The sequence below is a fragment of the Pipistrellus kuhlii genome, unplaced genomic scaffold (genome assembly GCF_014108245.1).
Source record: "Pipistrellus kuhlii isolate mPipKuh1 unplaced genomic scaffold, mPipKuh1.p scaffold_m20_p_6, whole genome shotgun sequence".
NCBI classification, from domain to species: Eukaryota; Metazoa; Chordata; class Mammalia; order Chiroptera; family Vespertilionidae; genus Pipistrellus; species Pipistrellus kuhlii.
This window is the reverse complement of record NW_023425562.1, coordinates 37,695,113-37,713,763: the sequence shown is the minus strand read 5'-3', so window position 1 is coordinate 37,713,763 and position 18,651 is coordinate 37,695,113. Positions and strand designations below refer to the sequence as shown.

Genomic DNA, 18,651 nt, shown 5'->3' with positions numbered 1-18,651 from the left:
TCCTTGCTTCTGAGTCTGCTGATTAGATTGTATTCCATTACCATTTTAATTTATCTGTGCTATTTATTTGTATAATATTTTTTATTCTCCAATTTTTCTGATAGGCAAAACTTTCATCATATTGCTTCCTCATGCCTCAACTCTTCTCATTACTGAGATCATATATCTTTTCTGCTTGCATTCTGGTAGTTTTGTTCAATGGAAATGAATTTCAAGCCTCTTGCTTTTTACAATTCATGTTTTCATTATTATCTTGTGACCTACCGAATTATATAATTTTTAGAAAATGAGCAGTTCAACACAAATTATATGAATATATATATTTTTATTGTTATAGGGAGAAGTCTAAAACCAATCTTTCTCACTTCTTTAGTTTGTAATACTAGTATTTGCACAATATAGATGAGATTAATTTTATAAAATTATCTTTATGTTTCCATATTCTTCTTATCAATTTGCTTTTGTGGAAATTCATCTTTATTATTTACACTTTAAGTACATTTAGAGCAAACACATCAAACTTGCAGCCAATGGGCTGCATGCGGCCTACAACGAATATTTTTGCAGCCCAGCCAATATAATGGTATGTAAGAAAAGTTTTAATAAAAAATTCATAACTTAATTTTTACAATAACCTGTTATACATAATCTATAATAATAAAAGCATAATATGCTAATTAGACCGGACAGCTGAATGTCCTTCTGGACGACCGTCCTGATGAAGACAAGGCTTGCAAGAACCAAGGCAGCCGCTGCAGCTGGGAGGGCTAACGAATTTCGTGCCTCTAGGTATTAATAGCTAATTACAATGTTCACTAATGACTGATAACTATAATCGTGTTGCATTCACTTCCTTTACCTACCTTACACGCAGGCGCACTACTTCTTTCCACAAATAATAGCAGCGAGTATTTTAGCAGACGATTGCCACGTCATTAGTCCTGTTCTGACTTGTTTGGTGTGTGCAACAAGAAATATTTTGCTCTCAGAGAACAATAAAAATAGCTTTATTTGTGTTATGCTTATTAATTTGTGCAGTTATTCAGTGTCCAGTAAGTTACTGTTCAAGAAAAAAATACTAATTTTTATTAAAATATTCTATTATTTTATGTTAACAATTACTCATTTATTTCAGCCCTTTGTATTCAGCATGTCTTTATCAAAATAAGCCTATGTTTCTAAGAAAATTGAAACTTTTTTTTTTTTTGTGGCCCACTTAAACCTTGTTTATTTGGCCAGGGTTAGCCTTTGAGTTTGATGCATAGAGCATCACAAATGTGGGCCATAAAAATGGTAATTTCATGCTATCAGTGATACTGAATTATAAAGAATGTTCTTTCAAATAATTTGTCAGATTTAAATTGTTAATTTAATATTTTCTAAGTGTGTTCAAGGATATAGTGAAAATGTAAGTCAGTTGGATATATACTTGTAAGCAAGATGCACTGTAGTTTTTGAATAGCATATGCAGATGCACATGTATGCTTGTTAGTTTGCATATGATGTTAATGGTAACAACACTGCATAGAAACCCAGGTCTACTTTATGGATTTACATGAAAAAAACATTTACTGTAGCAGGGATCACCTAGACTCTCTTTCAATTACCTCTTCAATTAATGCTACTGGTCGTGACTGACAGAGAGTATGTGGATTACTCTGTAACAACAATAAACATTCCCAAAGTCTCCCAAGTACACCAGCTCTTTAAAATGGTGTATTGACACATGAAATTTCTGGAAGAACATGATCTTCTTTAAAAACATAGCCATTTTCTTCTATCTTCTCACTTTATGTCAGAATTTCCCCCCAAAATAAAACATCTTGTCTTGAATGAATGGATTATGCTGGTTAAAAATGCAATCAGCACATATAAGTAGAAAAAATAAATAGAATCACAACTCTCATCACTCAAAGGCAGGCATGGTTAGCTTGGGTACTTAATGTTGTCATCCCTCAGTTCTTATGTATCTGCATAAGTGTGTTCAGAATTCTGTGTGAGAATCATTCTGATCACAGTGTTTTGCAACTTTGGTTTGTCCATATGCCATGGACATTATCCCATGTAATTTTATCAATATAGACCTACACAATAATTTAATGGCCTTATAATTATTGTTTATATGTATATATTATTTTAATGGACATTAATCATGTTTCTAATTTTTTACTGGGAAAACACTGCTTTGTGCAAATCTTGTCCATTTATTAGTTTACTAGAGGCTCGATGCACAAAATTCATGCAAGGGCCTTGGCCCCCTGCCACTGCAATGGCCGCCTCTGCCTTGGTACCTGCCCACTGCCACTGAGGCTGGGGGCATCTGCTGCCTCTGCTGCCTCTGATGTGGCCCCTGCCTGCAGTGGCTTTGTCCAGGAGGAAGGACTTTTGGTCTAATTAACATATTATGCTTTTATTATTATAGATTTCCTTTGGGTAAGTTCTAGAACTGGAACTACTAATGGTTTTCTGTTTTGTTTCATTCGACCTTCCACTCAATCTCCCAATAAGGCATAGTTGTACATTGGAAGGATGGAGAAGAGTATTATTATTATATATGCCTGAATTCTATTTAGCAAATACAAAACATGAAATTTCAAAGAAATTTCTAATTTGCATTGCATCAGATCAGTTATAAAATTTTTCTGTTACTCATTTCCTCTTCCTTTTTATTAACAACTAGAGGCCCAGATGCACAACATTCATGCACTGGAAGGGGGGTGGTCCTGTGCCCTCTCATAGTTGGGGACCCCTCGGAGGATGTCCGGCTGCTGGCTTAGGCCCGCTCCCTCTGGCTTCCTACTGAGCGGCACTCCTCCTGTGATAGTGCACTAACCACCAGGGGGCAGCTCCTGTGTTCAACTTCTGCCCCCTGGTGGTCAGTGCACATCATACTGACCAGTTGTTCCACCATTCGATTGATTTGCATATTAGCCTTTTATTATATAGGATGCTGTGATAGAAACTATTAAAAAAAATTCTGTGTTTAAATTATCAAATAGTGATTATCTACTGAAAGGAAAAATACTTAATATATTAACTTTAGATTTCATATGCTTATGTCTATTAGTTTTAATATTAGCATATTTTATTGGATTCTTGATAATCCAGGAAAGTTTTAATAATTACGTTTGTAATAAATTGTCAAATAAAGGTTTGTGATAAATTTGTTAGTCCATATTCTAACAGAGTAGCTGTGAGCCAATTGCTAGCGGAAGTTTTTACTTTCCCAGTGTGTAGGTGTCTTAAGGCATTGTGCCATATAGAATTTAGTCATCACAAAGAGGGAATGGATTCCATAGCAACATTAAAAAAATTTTGGGACCTTTTCTGGTTCTTGGTGAGTGGTGGTGTGAGCAGGGTCCAACTTTATCTAAACTTGCTAATTGTTACACAATTGTGTTTGAATGTCAAGTGAAAATACCAGAAGCACTTAGTCCTCCGAGCTCAGTATTTAAGAGCTTTACCCAAATCTTAAGGTGATGGAGTGAGTAGAAATCCTTGGTGTCCTTTGCGCGGTGTGTGAACTCCTTAGGAGGGTTTTACTCAGCACTATTATGGGACTATTCTTAGTGGCAGATTTGCTATCAGTGGGAATACTTCCCTCACCCACCTCAGGAATATGCTGGTCCCAGTCCCTCCCTCTGGTGAAGACTCACACAAACTTCCAGATGGTGTTGATGGATTTCTCCTAACATAGAAGTAGACATACAGCATTCACTTTGCATTGTGAGAGCAAAATGCATGGTATTTACTTTTGGGAGAAAAACATTTCCCTCATGCATATTAATAATTTTTAATTTGATTTTCTGAAATAATTTATGGGATTTTACATTTTAATATTGATAGATTTTATTAGAAATTTTAAAAATGCATATTTTAAGAAATATCTTATCAGAAAATGTGTACCCTTGTTCTGATTCCTCATGAAAAAGAAAGTTTGGTATCTCTACTTTGTCATATTTATATGAGAACCAGGGTAGCTGTGCTGTGTTACCCTCGATCCATGTGTCAGTGGTGAATGACAGAAATAATGTGGTTTTTATCAATATTAATCCTTACTGGGGTACCATTTCAAAAAGGTCAGGAATGACAGGGCGAAAAATTTTCACGAGAATGCTTTAGAACGTGTTTGAAAACATGAAGCAGTTTAACCCACTCGATTGTCCTTGGCTGCTGAGGAAAGGCTGCGCCTGGAGAGCTCAGGACGTGGTCAGGAATACAGACGAGCAGGACCACAAAGCTGGCATGTCAGGCCCAGTCTGTGCGCCTTTGGAGCTGCTGGAACCATGCAGGAGAGGACCGGCTTCACTGGAAGTCACACTCATTTCATTGTCTTTTTTCTTTTCTTTATGTGTAGAATATTTTTTTGCACACTTGACTTATTTGTAAATTGTCACCTAGTTGTAGAGTGGTCTGGAGATTTTCTAGGAGGAGCTGTTGTTTAATAATTAGGCACTCAGTTTTTATTGAAATGCCACCATCAGCGATTTAACAAAAACTCTTAATATTTCAGGTTGGACGTTTTTGTTTTTTTAAATCTGACTGTCCAATCAGTATTTTTGTGCACAACATGTGACAAATACATAGCATTGCCAGGAAAGATTATATTAATTACTTTAATTAACACGTGACTTTAGAAGTCTCAGATTAATCAGCACGTGACTCTTGGTTATTTGTACCCTTGTGGGAATTTTTGCTACCAAATGCAAATACCAGACTAAAAATATTGCTTCGTTTGTACGTGGAGAGAATATTCATCGCAGTAGTACTGTACATCTAAGAAAACAGAGAGTAATTAAAATGTTGATTACTATAGTAAATCTCTGAAATGCCCGATTATTTGTATTTCATGTGTGCTCACATTTCTGAGAAGTTAGCTTTTGTACACCAACCTACCATGATTATCTGATATCCTCCGGAAGGTTAGCTGAGTTGTTTCCTATATTACTTAGGAAAAAATTTCTTTTCACAATTGAAAATGTCAGCATCAATTTGAAGTAACACTAAGCATGTGCTTGCTTTCTGAATATTATCCTGCAGCCACCCTGCCGAGGATCTGGCTGTGACAGTTTGATTAGATCATCAATCCTCACTGTTAACAGCACTTTTCCTGAACACCTGGGCTGCGGGGTCACATCTGACTCCAGCTACCGTGTTTGCATGACCCAGCGCGCATTCACCATAGCAATTTACATTATGTGAGCAAATTAAAAGTTACCTTCCAACAACAGTTTACTTTAAAAAATGACCCCATTTTCCTCACGTGAAAGTAGGTTGTCGGGGGTGCGTTTTTGTGATGAAAGACTCTTTTAAGACAGTCACCCTCCGTGATAAAGGTGTTTCTCTCTTTATTTAAGCTCCTAGATCAGAATCTTTAAAATCAAAATAATTTTGTCTCTCATATTCTTGTGCTATTTAGAAATTAGCTTTGTTTGCATTTTTTTAAATTTGATTAAACTTTTACCAGATTTAAGTCTAAATAAATAATTGAATTTGTCATATATTGCTGAAAATCTTTCTCCTAAATTTTCCACTTGAACTGTCATCGTGGTCTGATTTATACTTTCCTATTTATAGTCATAGTGATAGAGATAAATACCTACTCCATTTTCAATGCAAATTGTTTAGTAGCAGACTGCAACATAAGCATACTGTTAAATCTAACATCGAATTTTTGATACCATAATTATCTTCTGTTTTCTTCACAACTTTTTACTTTTTAATGAGGGGAGGAAAATATAAAAATGTTTATCATTAAAATTTATGATTCTGTGGAGTAGAGAGAGACCTGACTTCTGTTACTCATCCAAAGTTTTACTATCCAAGTTGCAACAGTGTGAAGTAGGAAGTAAATACCCCATTAGCGAGTATCTCTACCTAACATCACTTGAAACCAAGAGCCCTCAGCTGTAAACTGTATCTGCTATTATAGCTGGAACTTATTGTTTTTAATTGTTCATTATTATAAGGCGCATGTGAGCATCATGTAAGAACACCCAACTGGTGTGCTGTTTTGGTGAGAAAATCATAATATTCCTACTTGATTTCTCAACTTGAGTGTGAGTATTAAAAAAGACCTGCCTATTTCTACTATGTTATTTTTTCCTAGAACTGTAAATTCTTTGGAATCATTAAAAATTTTCATTTTGATTTTAAAATTTACTATTTGTTCATATATACTGGAACATAGGAAAGTGGTATTAAATAGCTAAATATCCATAGTAAATTTGCACTTTGAAGAGATCAAAGCTGACCTGTGTGCAGGTAGGTCTTCCACCCTATCTGGAACAGTGGGTGAGCAGTAGTCTCCTGTGGCCATAGGCAGGCACATCCTAGCTAAGCTGTGCCTGTCACCGCAGATTATTTACGTTGTCATTACTATGGCTGATGCTCAGAACAAATCTTTATCATCCCTCAGAAAGTCTGTAACATTTGTGTGTTTGGCAGTGGCACAATATAATATGTTGAAAAGTTCATTTGATTAATAAGCACTTGACCTAGTTTTAAACTAATTCAGCCTTTTCTCTCTCCAGCAGGGTGACCTTGTGTGTGTTCCTTTACATTTGTGTCTCAGCTATGCCTGTGTAGGATTCCAAAAAGAAAGTGAGAGCTGGGGTGATAGTACCTGAGTTCTGGCTGTGTCTATACGTAGCTTTCTTTGCTGGGACAAATCTCTTTACTCCCTGAGTCGTAATTCCATTACCTATAAAACTGATATGAGAAAATGTAGAATATTGTAAGGGAAATAAAATAACATGTTACAGTGAATAAAACTGTAGCATCGAATTATTAAAGTACAGGATCTAAATTTTAATCTTAACAGCCATTTTATTAACTGATGCAACCTTGGCCAGGTTATGCAACCTCTGAAACTCATTTTTCTCAACTAAAAATAAGGAGAATAGCTTTTCTTTCAAAATTTTCAAGAAGTAAATCAAATGAGATTTAAGTATATAAATCTCAGAGAGTTTGATATCTAGATGTTATTCTCTAACTGGAAGTCACCTTAACCTTATGCATTTTATTCATTTAACAAGATGACTTGATACACACTACCATCCATTTAAAAAATACGCAACTAAGCTCTTTTTTAACTGTCTGAAGATATGTATTTGTTTTTCTTTTGAACTTATATATCTCTCCCACTTCACCCATTTTATTTTATGATTTTTATATGTGAAAATAAAAACAATTTAAAAACATGTTTTTATTGATTTTTTTTTTTTTTTGAAAGAGAGATGAAGGGAGAAGGAGAGAGAGAGAGACAGAAACATCTATGAGAGGGAAACATTGATCAGCTGCTTCTACTGGGGATTGAGCCTACAATCTGGGGATGTGCCTGGACCAGAAATCCAACCAGGGAACACTTGGTGCATAGGATGTCATTCAACCACTGAGCAATACTGGCCAGGCTATATGTGAAAATGTTTTAATGATCATCCTACTTGTGTGTGTGTGTGTGTGTGTGTGTGTGTGTATACACATATATACTAGTAGTCCTTATATACACACACTGATGTCTTTTTTTTTTTTAATTATAGTATCTTTGAATATAAAACTCTCAATTAAAATAAGAATTCTTTTTAGAAATTTTTATTATTTATACAGGATTGAAAAAATATATAAATTATATATATTTAATTATAACAAAATTAAACAAAGATTGGTAATTATTATATATAAAATATAATGCCATTGTAATTGCATCTTTTATTGAGGTGGAGAAGTGAAGAGGGCATTTAAGTTTTCAACTCCTGTCTACTGGTGAATGTTATTACTAGAACGAGATAAAGTTTGGTGGAAATTAATAGTATACATAAAATATATTGAGATACTATAATATGGAGCTTAGAAATCAAGTTCTAATGATTATTAGTTATATTGTTTATACAATATATTCACATATTATGTATATTATGTTATTATTATAGGGTTGATTACATTTCATTAAAAGTTATTCTTGTCCAGCCAATATGACTCAGTGGCTGAGTGTTGACCTATGAACTAGAAGGTCAAAGTTTGATTCCAGATCAGGACACATACTGGGGTTGCAAGCTCAATCCCTAGTGGGAGGCATGCAGGAGGCAGTCAATCAATGATTCTCTCATTGATGCTTCTGTCTCTACCTCTCCTTACCTCTCTGAAATAAATAAAAATATATTTTTAAAAAACTAATCTATTTCTAAGGATTACATGATAGGAATAAGTAAGCTGAAAAGTGCTTGATGAGAGGATAGATACATGCACTCAGTAAAGATTTATAGCACCCAGTATTCTTTGTGTAAAAGTTAACGTACCTCCTTTAAGTTTCAGTAAATGTTTAAAAATATATATATGCTACCTCTTAGAAATGTTTCTTTACTGATGCAATATTGGTCTGCTGTGAGTTGGTGCAGAATTGTTCACCTCTTCGCCCAGGAAATCACAAAAATGTTAGATAGACTGAGACCTGGGTGGGTGACGGTGCTCTTTCTTCTGATTCATCACAGTCAACTTTTAGATCACATGTGTCAAACACAAGGCCCGCGGGCCAAATCCGTCCCGCCAGGCCTTGCAATGTGGCCCACACCGCGCTGTCATCACTGCACTCCGCTGCGTTTCCATCACAATGACAGTTTATGACTGTTCAGTAAACCATTCGGCCCGCGATTTAGGCTGGATTTTAGATTTTGGCCTCTTCTCTGATTGAGTTCGACACCCCTATTTTAGATAATGTGCCTTTTATAACAAATTATTGCCCAGAATTCTTTAAAAAAAAAAAAAAAAGTAAAAACTGAGATAATCCCACTCTTAGAGGAGGCGTGGGTCCTGCCTGTGAGGTTCTTGCTTTAGCAAAGTGAGGCTCCACACCCAGTGTTTCTTTCTTCCTCTCTTGTGGCATTGCTCTCATTTAGAAGGAGGTCCTTCGTTGACAGTCACTCAGGATTGATGAGGCAGGGTCTCAAAGCAGAAAGTGGTCATCACTCTCCCGTCCCATCTATAGTCTACCCTAACTTAGAACATCTTTAGTTAGGCCAGGTGTCCTTTATGTAATACCACATTTCTCTTTTTGTAGAAATACATACAACCAAGGAAAGACTCAAAGCTCTACTCTGGCTAAATGATGCCTTGATTTAAAATTTCCCCCCCAATAATCATAATTTCCTTGGTGCCCCTGTGGCTTTTTACCACTTTGTAGCACAGGACAGAGTGAGTGAGAAAGATGCCTTTCTTTGTTAACTGAGACCAAGGCAGTCATGAAATTGGATGTGGTTCAAGAGAGCCAGCATTGTGGTTCTACCTCAAGAGCTTTCATAAGCAGATCAACAAAAGGAAGGAGCATACATGCAGCTAGGAATTAGGAATTGACCCCTTTAAGTCATCTGCACTTCCATACTCTTTCAAAAGCCTTCATCTTTCCCTCAGTGTGTGGATGTGTGGAGGTCAGTGGTCTGAGTTGGAAGGTCACATCATAAAGAACAGACTGGTGAAAGGGAGACCACCAAAAGGAGTTAAGAGAGAGGATGGTGATTTGGACGAGGTGATTTGTGATAAATTTTGAAGGCAGAACTGATGGTGCTTGCTGAAGGATTGATTATAAGGTTTGAGTAAAAGGAAGATTCGGGAATGGAAGGATCTATTCAATGATGATGTTTTTAATTGCAATAGAGAAGACTGTGAGAGAAACACACTTTGAATAGTCTTGAGAATCAAGAGATAGGTTTGAAATTCTATCATCAGTCATTGAAGTGGAGATGGTGCCTCGGAAGATGTATTATATTTGTAATTCTAGAAGGAAAGACAGAGGGTAGGTCTGAAGATACAACTTTAAGAGGTAGAGGCTCATATCTGTTCTTTAAAACACCAAAGCTGGATATAGTCTCCTGTGATAAATGGAGTGGAGGAGAGAGATAGAAGAGAGAGGACCAACCTCTGGTTGTTATTTAGGGCAGCAGTTGTCAACCTTTCGGACCTCACGGACCACTGGTTGGTGACTGCTGATTTAGAGGTCAGGAAGGTCACAGGCCATAGGGGAATCATAGAGCAACTGGAGAGTCAGCAGTGGACTGTAGCTACCCTAACACTAAGTAACAAAATTGCTTTAGGAAGGATTTAGTCTTTGGGCACTGTGTTATTTGTAACATTAAGATAGAATTAGGCATTCAGATCCTCACTGAGTCTATATTAGAATTTGCTGAATTGTTGTTTTTGAGATACCATAATTTCCTAAGCCCTTGGGCTGTGTAATCTCAGACCCGCCTTTCATGATGGCACCTGAGTCTTGGTCCTTTAGCTTTGCAAATGGGCTTTTCTGGTATTGGTGGCAGCATATGAAGTCAGAGGTCTCTGTGACTGGCCATTCTGATAGGACAGGATGGTTATCAGCCACAGCCAATTTATCACATATTAATAAATTATCATGGTGAGAGTAATCCCAAGTTACCTTCCCCATTGCTCTCCTGTCCATTGGAATGCTATTTCAGGTGACAATGTGGTGGCCACAGTCAAGCTGTCCCTTTGAAGATTCTTCCAGAATTAGTTTTGTTTTCAATCTTTTCCTAATAACATGTTTTATATGTTTACTAGAGGCCAAGTGCATGAAATTCCTGCATGGGAGGGAGGGGTGTGTGTCCCTCAGCCCAACCTGCACCCTCTCCAATCTGGGACCCCTTGAGGGATGTCCGACTGCCCGTTTAGGCCTGTTCCCAGTGTTTTGGGATCGGGCCTAAATGGGCAGTCGGACATCCTTCTCACAATCCTTCTCACTGCTGGCTTGCAACTGCCTGCCTGCCTACCTGCCTGCCTGCCTGCCTGCCTGATCACTCCTAACCACTCCCTGCCAGCATGATGGACACGTAACTGCTCCACTGCCAGCCTGGTCACTCCTAACTGTTGTCCCTTGCCCGCCTAGTCGCCCGCAACTGCCCTTCCCTGCAGGCCCGGTTACCTTCTACTGCCCTTCCCTGCTGGCCTGGTTGCCCCTAACTGTTCTCTCCTGCAGGCCTGGTTGCCCCTAACTGCCCTACCCTGCTGGCCTGGTCGCCCCTAACTGTCCTCCCTGCAGGCCTGGTCGCCCCTAACTGCCCTCCCCTGATGGCCTGGTTGCCCCTAACTGTCCTCCCCTGCAGGCCTGGTTTCCCCTAACTGCCCTACCCTGCTGGCCCAATCACCCCTAACTTTCCTACCTTACCAGCCTGGTTGCCCCTAACTTCCCTCCCCTGATGGCCTGATTGCCCCTAACTATCCTCTCCTGTAGGCCTGGTCACCCACAACGGTCCTCCCCTACAGGCTTGGTCATCCCAACTGTCCTCCCCAACTGCCCTCCCCTGCCAGCCCAGTCACCCCTAACTGTCCCCCCCCACCCCCGAACTGGCCTGATGGCCCACAATTGCCCTCCCTTGCTGACTATCTTGTGGTGGTCATCTTGTGTCCACATTGGCGGCCATATTGTGTGTTGGAGTGATGCTCAATTTGCATATTACCTTTTTAAATTATATTATTATATAGGATGGTCTGGGTTCAAATCTTAATTTATTTTTAAAGATTAATTTCATTGTTGGTATTTTGTAAACTTTTATAGTTATTCATTTGTGAATTGGAAAGTTTTGTTATATAAGTGTTTTTAAAAATCTTTCAAGATGTTCATGAAGTGTCATAGTTATTCTCATTTTATATTAAATATTAAAGAAGATTTACTAGTATATATTTTTCTGTTAGTAATCTTATCTCTTGATATATTGAGTTGTCTTCTTAGAATTTATTAGAATAATGCTGCTCTACCCATATGTATCTTAAAGCTGAATAGCATTTTATGATTATAGCTTGCTCTTTGTTTTAAATTGTTAGCAGATAGAAAAGTAAGTAAATAGCATGGTTAGGTCAAATGCATGTTTACATTCATTTTACTCATTGCATTAGGCAGGTATAAGTCATAGTCTTATTTTTTATTGGCCATCCTAATTTTAACTTTGTACATTGCCTTTGTTTTTTGCTCTGTGCAGTGCTCTCTCTAGATGACACACTTATCTATATATATAAAAGCCCAGTTACCATTATGGTGGAACAGCCAGAATGACTGGTTGCTATGATGCGCACTGACCATTAGGGGACAGATGCTCAACCCAGGAGCTACCCCCTGGTGGTGAGTGAGCTCTCAAAGCTGGAGCACTGCTCAACCAGAAGCTGGGCTCATGGCTGGCGAGCAAATTGGTGATGGTGGGAGCCTCTCCCACCTCTGCAGCAGCACTGAGGAATGGCGAGTCACGTGGTAAGGAGTGAGCAGGTGGGTAGTAAGGAGTAAACAGGCAGGCGGTTAGGAGCGAGAGGTCACGGATTGTGAGAGAGCGCAGGCAGGGATGAAGTTTCCACCCCCATTCCCTCCCTGCCCACACACGCACACATGGATTTCATGGATCAGGCCTCTAGTAGAAAGTAAATGTCAAATGTTTCTTTAATGTTTACCAAACTCACTGTAAAAGTTATCTTTTTCCCAAAGGTGACAAGTATATGATAGTATTTATATGTATAAAAAGATGGTAACTGATTATTACCTTTGCCATACAATGGAAAGAGAATAGATCAAATTCTTTTTTTCTCTCTAAATTCTATTTCTACAAACAAATAAGTTTAAAAACCCTTTCTGAATGGTTATGATTCTTAGTCTTGAGATTGTGGACAATCTTCCACTCTTACCTTCTTATTCCACAATGTGGTTGACCTTTTGTTTGGTGGCTTTGACTTATTTAAATTAGAATTTGGTGGTAAAAAACATTTTATTTATTTTTTTAACCTAGTAGTGATGTAATCTATATGGCATTCATCATTTAACCCTTTGTACACCATAAGTATCTATAGACGCAAGTGGCAGACCTTCCCCACACACCAAGCATGTCTATAGCCTCAAACCTTGCATATCAACTCTATAGTCACCCAATTTTAAAATCAGACTTGTCAGTGACATCTCTGCATTTGTAAAGGAAATTATGGTAACTTAAATTTGTAAATATTCTAGCGCATATGGAAGAAATGGGGACGGTTTCCATTTTGGATGTGTGGCAATTAATTGGTTAAATTTCTACACTAATAAAAGAGAAACATGCAAATTAACCATCACTCTGCTATACCCACCAGCCAGTCAGGAGAGAATATGCAAATTAGAAAGAGAAAGATGGCCGCCGTCCAGCTGCTCCAGGCCCTGAGGGGCTGGGTGGGGCAGGACACCTGCTATAAGAGGGAGGGTGGGTGTTAAGGGATCTATAGGAGCGGCACTCTGGCCACAGTAATGACAAATACTGTAGACTCCGGAGTCTGCAGCAAAGATGGCAGACTCTGGCTAGAGTCTGCAGAGAAGACAAAGGTGGTAGACTCTGGCTGGAGTCTTAAGGAAAGATGGCAAACTCCTGCTAGAGCAAAGGCCTGGGACCCAGGCGCCCAAGGAAAACCGGTGCTGGAAGCAAAGGGAAGGAAGGCCTATTGCACGAATCTCTTCATGCAATGGGCCTCTAGTATAGCTATAAAACTTAAGCAGAATAATCTACTAGTATAATAATAAAAGCATAATATTAAACCTGATGTCCTTCTGGCGAATCCGGGGCTGCAGCCCTGGAATCGAAGAAGCTGCCTTGGCTGTGACGGGGAGAGATCCAGGCAGCCGCTGCAGCTATGAAGGCCTACTCTTGCTCGAATTTCCAGCATCAGGCCTCTAGTACTCTGATAAGCACATAATCTAATTGCTGAAAAAATTCTGCATTTAGCATGCAAATATATTGTTTTTGACTTTTGTTCAATATTTGTGTCAGTAAAGACATAGCCTCTATAAATTGTGGCTACAATTTATATACTAGATAATAAATAAGGGATTGTCTTTTATAGATATTTGTTCTAATATGTTCCTTTTCCTTTTCTCTGTTAAATTTCCTAAGGATCTCATTGATTCTCTTACATGTTTGTGATGAAATCTCTCTTAATAAAATCTCATTACTGTTTTATGTTAATTATTATTATTATTTATTTATTTTTTGCCATAGATTTTAATATATTTTATTGATTTTGTACAGAGAGGAAGGGAGAGAGATACAGAGTTAAAAACATCGATGAGAGAGTCATCGATCAACTGCCTCTTGCACACCCCCTACTAGGGATATGCCCGCAACCAAGATACATGCCCTTGACCAGAATCGAACCCGGGACCCTTCAGTCCCCAAGCCGACGCTCTATCCATTGAGCCAAACTGGTTTCGGCTTATGTTAATTATTTTTTAGAGTTGATTTTTCTTTGACTGAAGGCTTAACATGCTCAGACAATCTACCAGGGTTTCTGAGCTCATGAAGTAGAAGAATCTGCTGGCTGATACATATCACCAGTGCAGTTTGTATCAAGGACCTCATTGCAGGGCAATGGGCCATGCTGTGTTCTAGGAGATACACATCCCAGGGAGATGTCCCTGTGCCACTTGCCCTCTCTGCAATGTGGATTTCTGGCTGTTTTGATGGAGAGTTGCAGGGACTAACCCTTGCACCTTTTCTATGGCCCACTGTCTTTTATAGTGTCTGAATGATGACACGATACAAAACATACTAAAAATTTCTTTATTACTGCAGTTCCGGTACTTTGATGACATTTATGTTCTTAGTTCATTTTATAAATAGCTCCCACACTTCTTCTTACTTGGATTTTTGGTTGTCCTTTGTCCCTAAAAAAAAAAAATCACATAACCGATATTTTTAGTGAATGAGAAAAATACATATAATGATTTGTTAGTATAAAGGAGAGATACAAAATACAAAGTAATTTGTACAGTTCTATACTTGATTTATAGTGTTTAGTTATTATAAATGAGCATTAAAATTATCCAACTATTTAAGGCATTTCTTTGTTTTAAAAAATAGATTTAATAGATACATAAATAAGCATTAATTAAGATCTCTGTGTGTGTTCAAAATCCCATGATGGTTTTGGGCACATGAAGATAATTAAAGGTGGGAAACTCTTTCCAGAAGTGCAGTGTTGGGCAGGAGTAATTTAAGTATGACCGTGAAGTATTTTTTATGGTGTATTTTGAAGCCAAGGATAGATTCTAAAGCTACTATGAATTTTAGAGACAGTGGATTGAGGGTTATCTGTAGTCTGGGTACCAGACTACAGATATATTGTATGTTTTAATTTGGGCATTTTCTGTATTGGCTCAAGATTTCATTTGCAGAATTTTTTTTTCCCAAATGTACAAGGGAAACCTATAAGATGATAATTAACTGGTTGTAAATGTGTTTCACTAATCCAGACTGGAAATGTGAGATAACTCTGACTTCACTGTACAAGTGGAGTGTGTACCCTTTAATTCCAAAGTTTGGTTACTCAGACAGGCCCCCTGCTCCTTTCTGAGTCAGCTGTGGGGGTCACTGTTGTGGGGTGGTACTGACAGCTCAGAAACCATCCCTGCCTTCTGGTACAGTGCATGTAGTGCCCTGCTTGAACTTGTGATTTGTTTAGATGGGCCACATTCTTCCATCTTTGATTTGTCAACATGAATTGTTCATCACTGCCCCACACTTAGATAATGAAGGCAAGTGTCCCCTGCATTTCACTGTCATTTTAAGTTCTGTCTCCTTCATATACTGTACTGCTTATTTCTTATTTGTACTTTATTTATATAACATGCCCTTAGTATGTGCTTATCAGTTTGAGTTTGAATTTTTGCTGGTGCATTTAGAATGGCTATTTGAAGATGGTTTTTTTATTATCAAGAATTTTTTTTCACTGTAATACTTCCTTTGCTTTGACTAAAGTAAAACTTCTTTCTCACAAAGATGTTATTTTAATTCAGAAACTGCCTTTTTACACCTTTTAAAAATACATTTTTTCCTAAATCCTAAGTCCAAATGTAAAATACAGCACAGAAGAATATCACATATATTTGTGGCCTTCTGTAGAGGCTGAAGAATAGATATATTCACTCACATGTGGCTGGTGTTCAACCTTGACAGTCATTACTCAGTACATGTCAGTAATACAACTTTAAAACATTTTTTAATGTTTTACTGACTTAAAGTCCACTGACCAGGAAAGAATACTAAATGTGAATAAACACTAAAGCATTTTGGCATGATTCTTGGTAAATTATAAAGGAAATAATTTATCTCCCTCCCCTCCTGCCCTCCTATACGTAGACATGTCACAGTTTGGTTGTGACATTCCTTCATCTCCCTGGGAGGTGGTGCCATGTGTAGACAGATTCTGAAGCTTAAACTTAATGTTACAGTGTGTCAGTCAAGTGTCCAGAACTTTGAATCTCTGTAAACTTTATTATTGAAAGAGCAGTGAGTATTATATGCAATGGGCCTGGGAGAAATAGATGCCAACATTTGTTCTGGGTGAAAAGTGCTCATTCTATGCTTTTGATATTCTTGTTTTGTCAGGGGTGAATCTCAATTACTTTTAGATACCTTTTGCCCTCTTCTAACTAATTTTCATGAACAAAATTCTATTCAAAGGATAGCATTATTGTCCCTGCTAAGAATTTTCTTATCTTCAAAATATATTCTTCTGGAGTGTAGGATCTTTTTAATGCAAGGATGTGGAAGTTTAATGGTGTGACTAAGATTCTTTTCTCACTGAAGGAAGATGAGATGTGGTTGCTTATGAGATGTTCACACCCATTTCCTGGCTCTGTTCTTTGTCCACTGTGTTCAGTGATAGTTGGACAGACAGGGTTGTCTGACCAGTCTGGTGGAAAATGGGCAGGCTTTCCTGGGAGTGCTGGTCTTATTGACATTCTTACCAGAAGCTGTTATCTAATGCTGATTGGGGAACCAACATGCAATATTTAGGTCGGTATAACCAGTGGATCTGCCTGGTGCTGTGCACCTAACATAGGGTCAGTGACTCTGACCCCAAAAACTTTGATAAAATGAGACAATGTGAGATTGTCCTCAAGGTCAGCTCAAATATTATGTTATGGAGGCTTCTCATAGGAGGACATTTTAAAAAAATCAATGTTTTAAAATTATTTACTACAGTTTCACATATTAAAATACTTCCTGAAGTATCTTTTTTCTATTCATGAACTTTAATTTTGAGATTTATCCTCTGTCGTGTGTGACTCTCAACTGCCAGAGCTTTTGTGTGCCTGTCCCATGCTGAATTTCATGACATTTGTGGTCACTTGACACTGAAGAGCTTATAATCCAGTACACTCACCTTTTCAAATACCTGTTCTTATTGCTGTACTTGGCTTTTATTCCAGAGGTCCTAGCTTTGAAAGTGGAGTTAGTTAGCAAGCATTTATTCAGAATGACATGCAGTATCTGGAAGTGCTGGGAATGTAAAGACAAATATGGTGTCTAAGACCATGGGCAGCAGACACAGTAGTGTGTCCATAATGTGTTGAGGTTGATCATATGTTCGATGCTAGTGTGTATGGGAGCATAGTAGAGAGAAATCCACCTTAATCTCCAAGGCAGCTTTTCTGACCATTGTTTCCTAAAAGGGATGGATAAAACCCAGGACTGGTTAGGCTGAATTCTTCACAGAACGAATGGTGTGGCCACTATCCTGAGCATCACCCCTGCACTGCGACCTTGCTTTGCTCTGACACCTCCCCCTCTCTACCGGTGATCACATGGCTGCCTCTGACAAGTCCACAGCTATACAGGATGCATGTTATGCACCAAGATTTACAGTAGACAGGTGTATAGTAGGTGCTGTGGAATACCTGATAGGTCTCACGTGAGCAATTGGAGAGTCTTCACCTGGGGAGATGATACTCAAACTATACCAGGCACACGTGACTTAGATCACTTTGGAAAACAGGTGTGGCCTCATCTGTGGCTTAGATGATGGTGAGGCTCAGAAGTGAAGTATTTTCCCAGGAACCCCCAGATTTCTGATTACAGTGTTCATGTCCTTTACTTTTTTAGGTAGGCAAGGCAGTCAGGTTTAATTTTAAAAAGATCAAGCTTGTGTTGATTTTGACATTGTCTCTAGTTACAGGTGAAGAGAAAAAAAAAATATCCTTAGTATCTAAATCAGGAACATACCGCCTGTGGGTATAAAATATGATTTTTATTCAAGCCGATTTTAAATATGATGGAATCGTTGAAGTTGTAGTACGAAGAAAAATATCCCTGGGGAAACTGTGTGGAATTTCAGATTTTGTGGTTGACATAGCTTTCACTTAGTATCTCCTTCTGAACCTGTGCTAATAATGAACTGTCACTATCATTGAGTGGATTGGTCTTTTTTTCTACATATGACTTATTTTTCTTTACAATATTATATGTATTTATAAATATATATGTACACATTTACACATTGTTGTTATATATTTGTATAAATGATGTATGTAATATATGCACATATATATACACATATATTTGCTATATATAAAGACTATATGTTTTTCCACAAAACTGTCATGTATTTTCAAGTAATACCTAAAAATGTTGTCATTTTTGTTAAGTATAACTAGAAAAGGAATCATTGGGGTTGAATGGATAGAAAGTAAGAAAAGTAATGAGGCTGGAGGAAGAGAATGCTTCTCTTAAACATATAGCCTGGGGAATAAAAAGAGCCTCGGGTTGACATTCACAGCTCGTGTAAATTATATTTAATTATTATGTAATACAACATACCATTCCAAAGCATGCCTTAGGGTGCCTCAATTTTTGAAGTGTT

General features: G+C 37.9%; 1 protein-coding gene and 1 long non-coding RNA gene across 2 annotated transcripts in view; one reads left to right on the top strand and one right to left on the bottom strand.

The window, feature by feature from the left end:
- Positions 1 to 18,651, top strand: part of ZNF407 (zinc finger protein 407) — a 359,657-nt gene that overhangs the window by 160,950 nt on the left and 180,056 nt on the right. The window lies entirely within an intron of this gene.
- On the bottom strand, positions 4,981 to 18,575 carry LOC123651537. The gene is made up of 3 exons (XR_006740321.1): positions 18,566 to 18,575; positions 16,208 to 16,218; positions 4,981 to 5,045 (listed from the first exon to the last, which is right to left on the bottom strand). It is a non-coding gene; the product is annotated as an uncharacterized LOC123651537 (long non-coding RNA).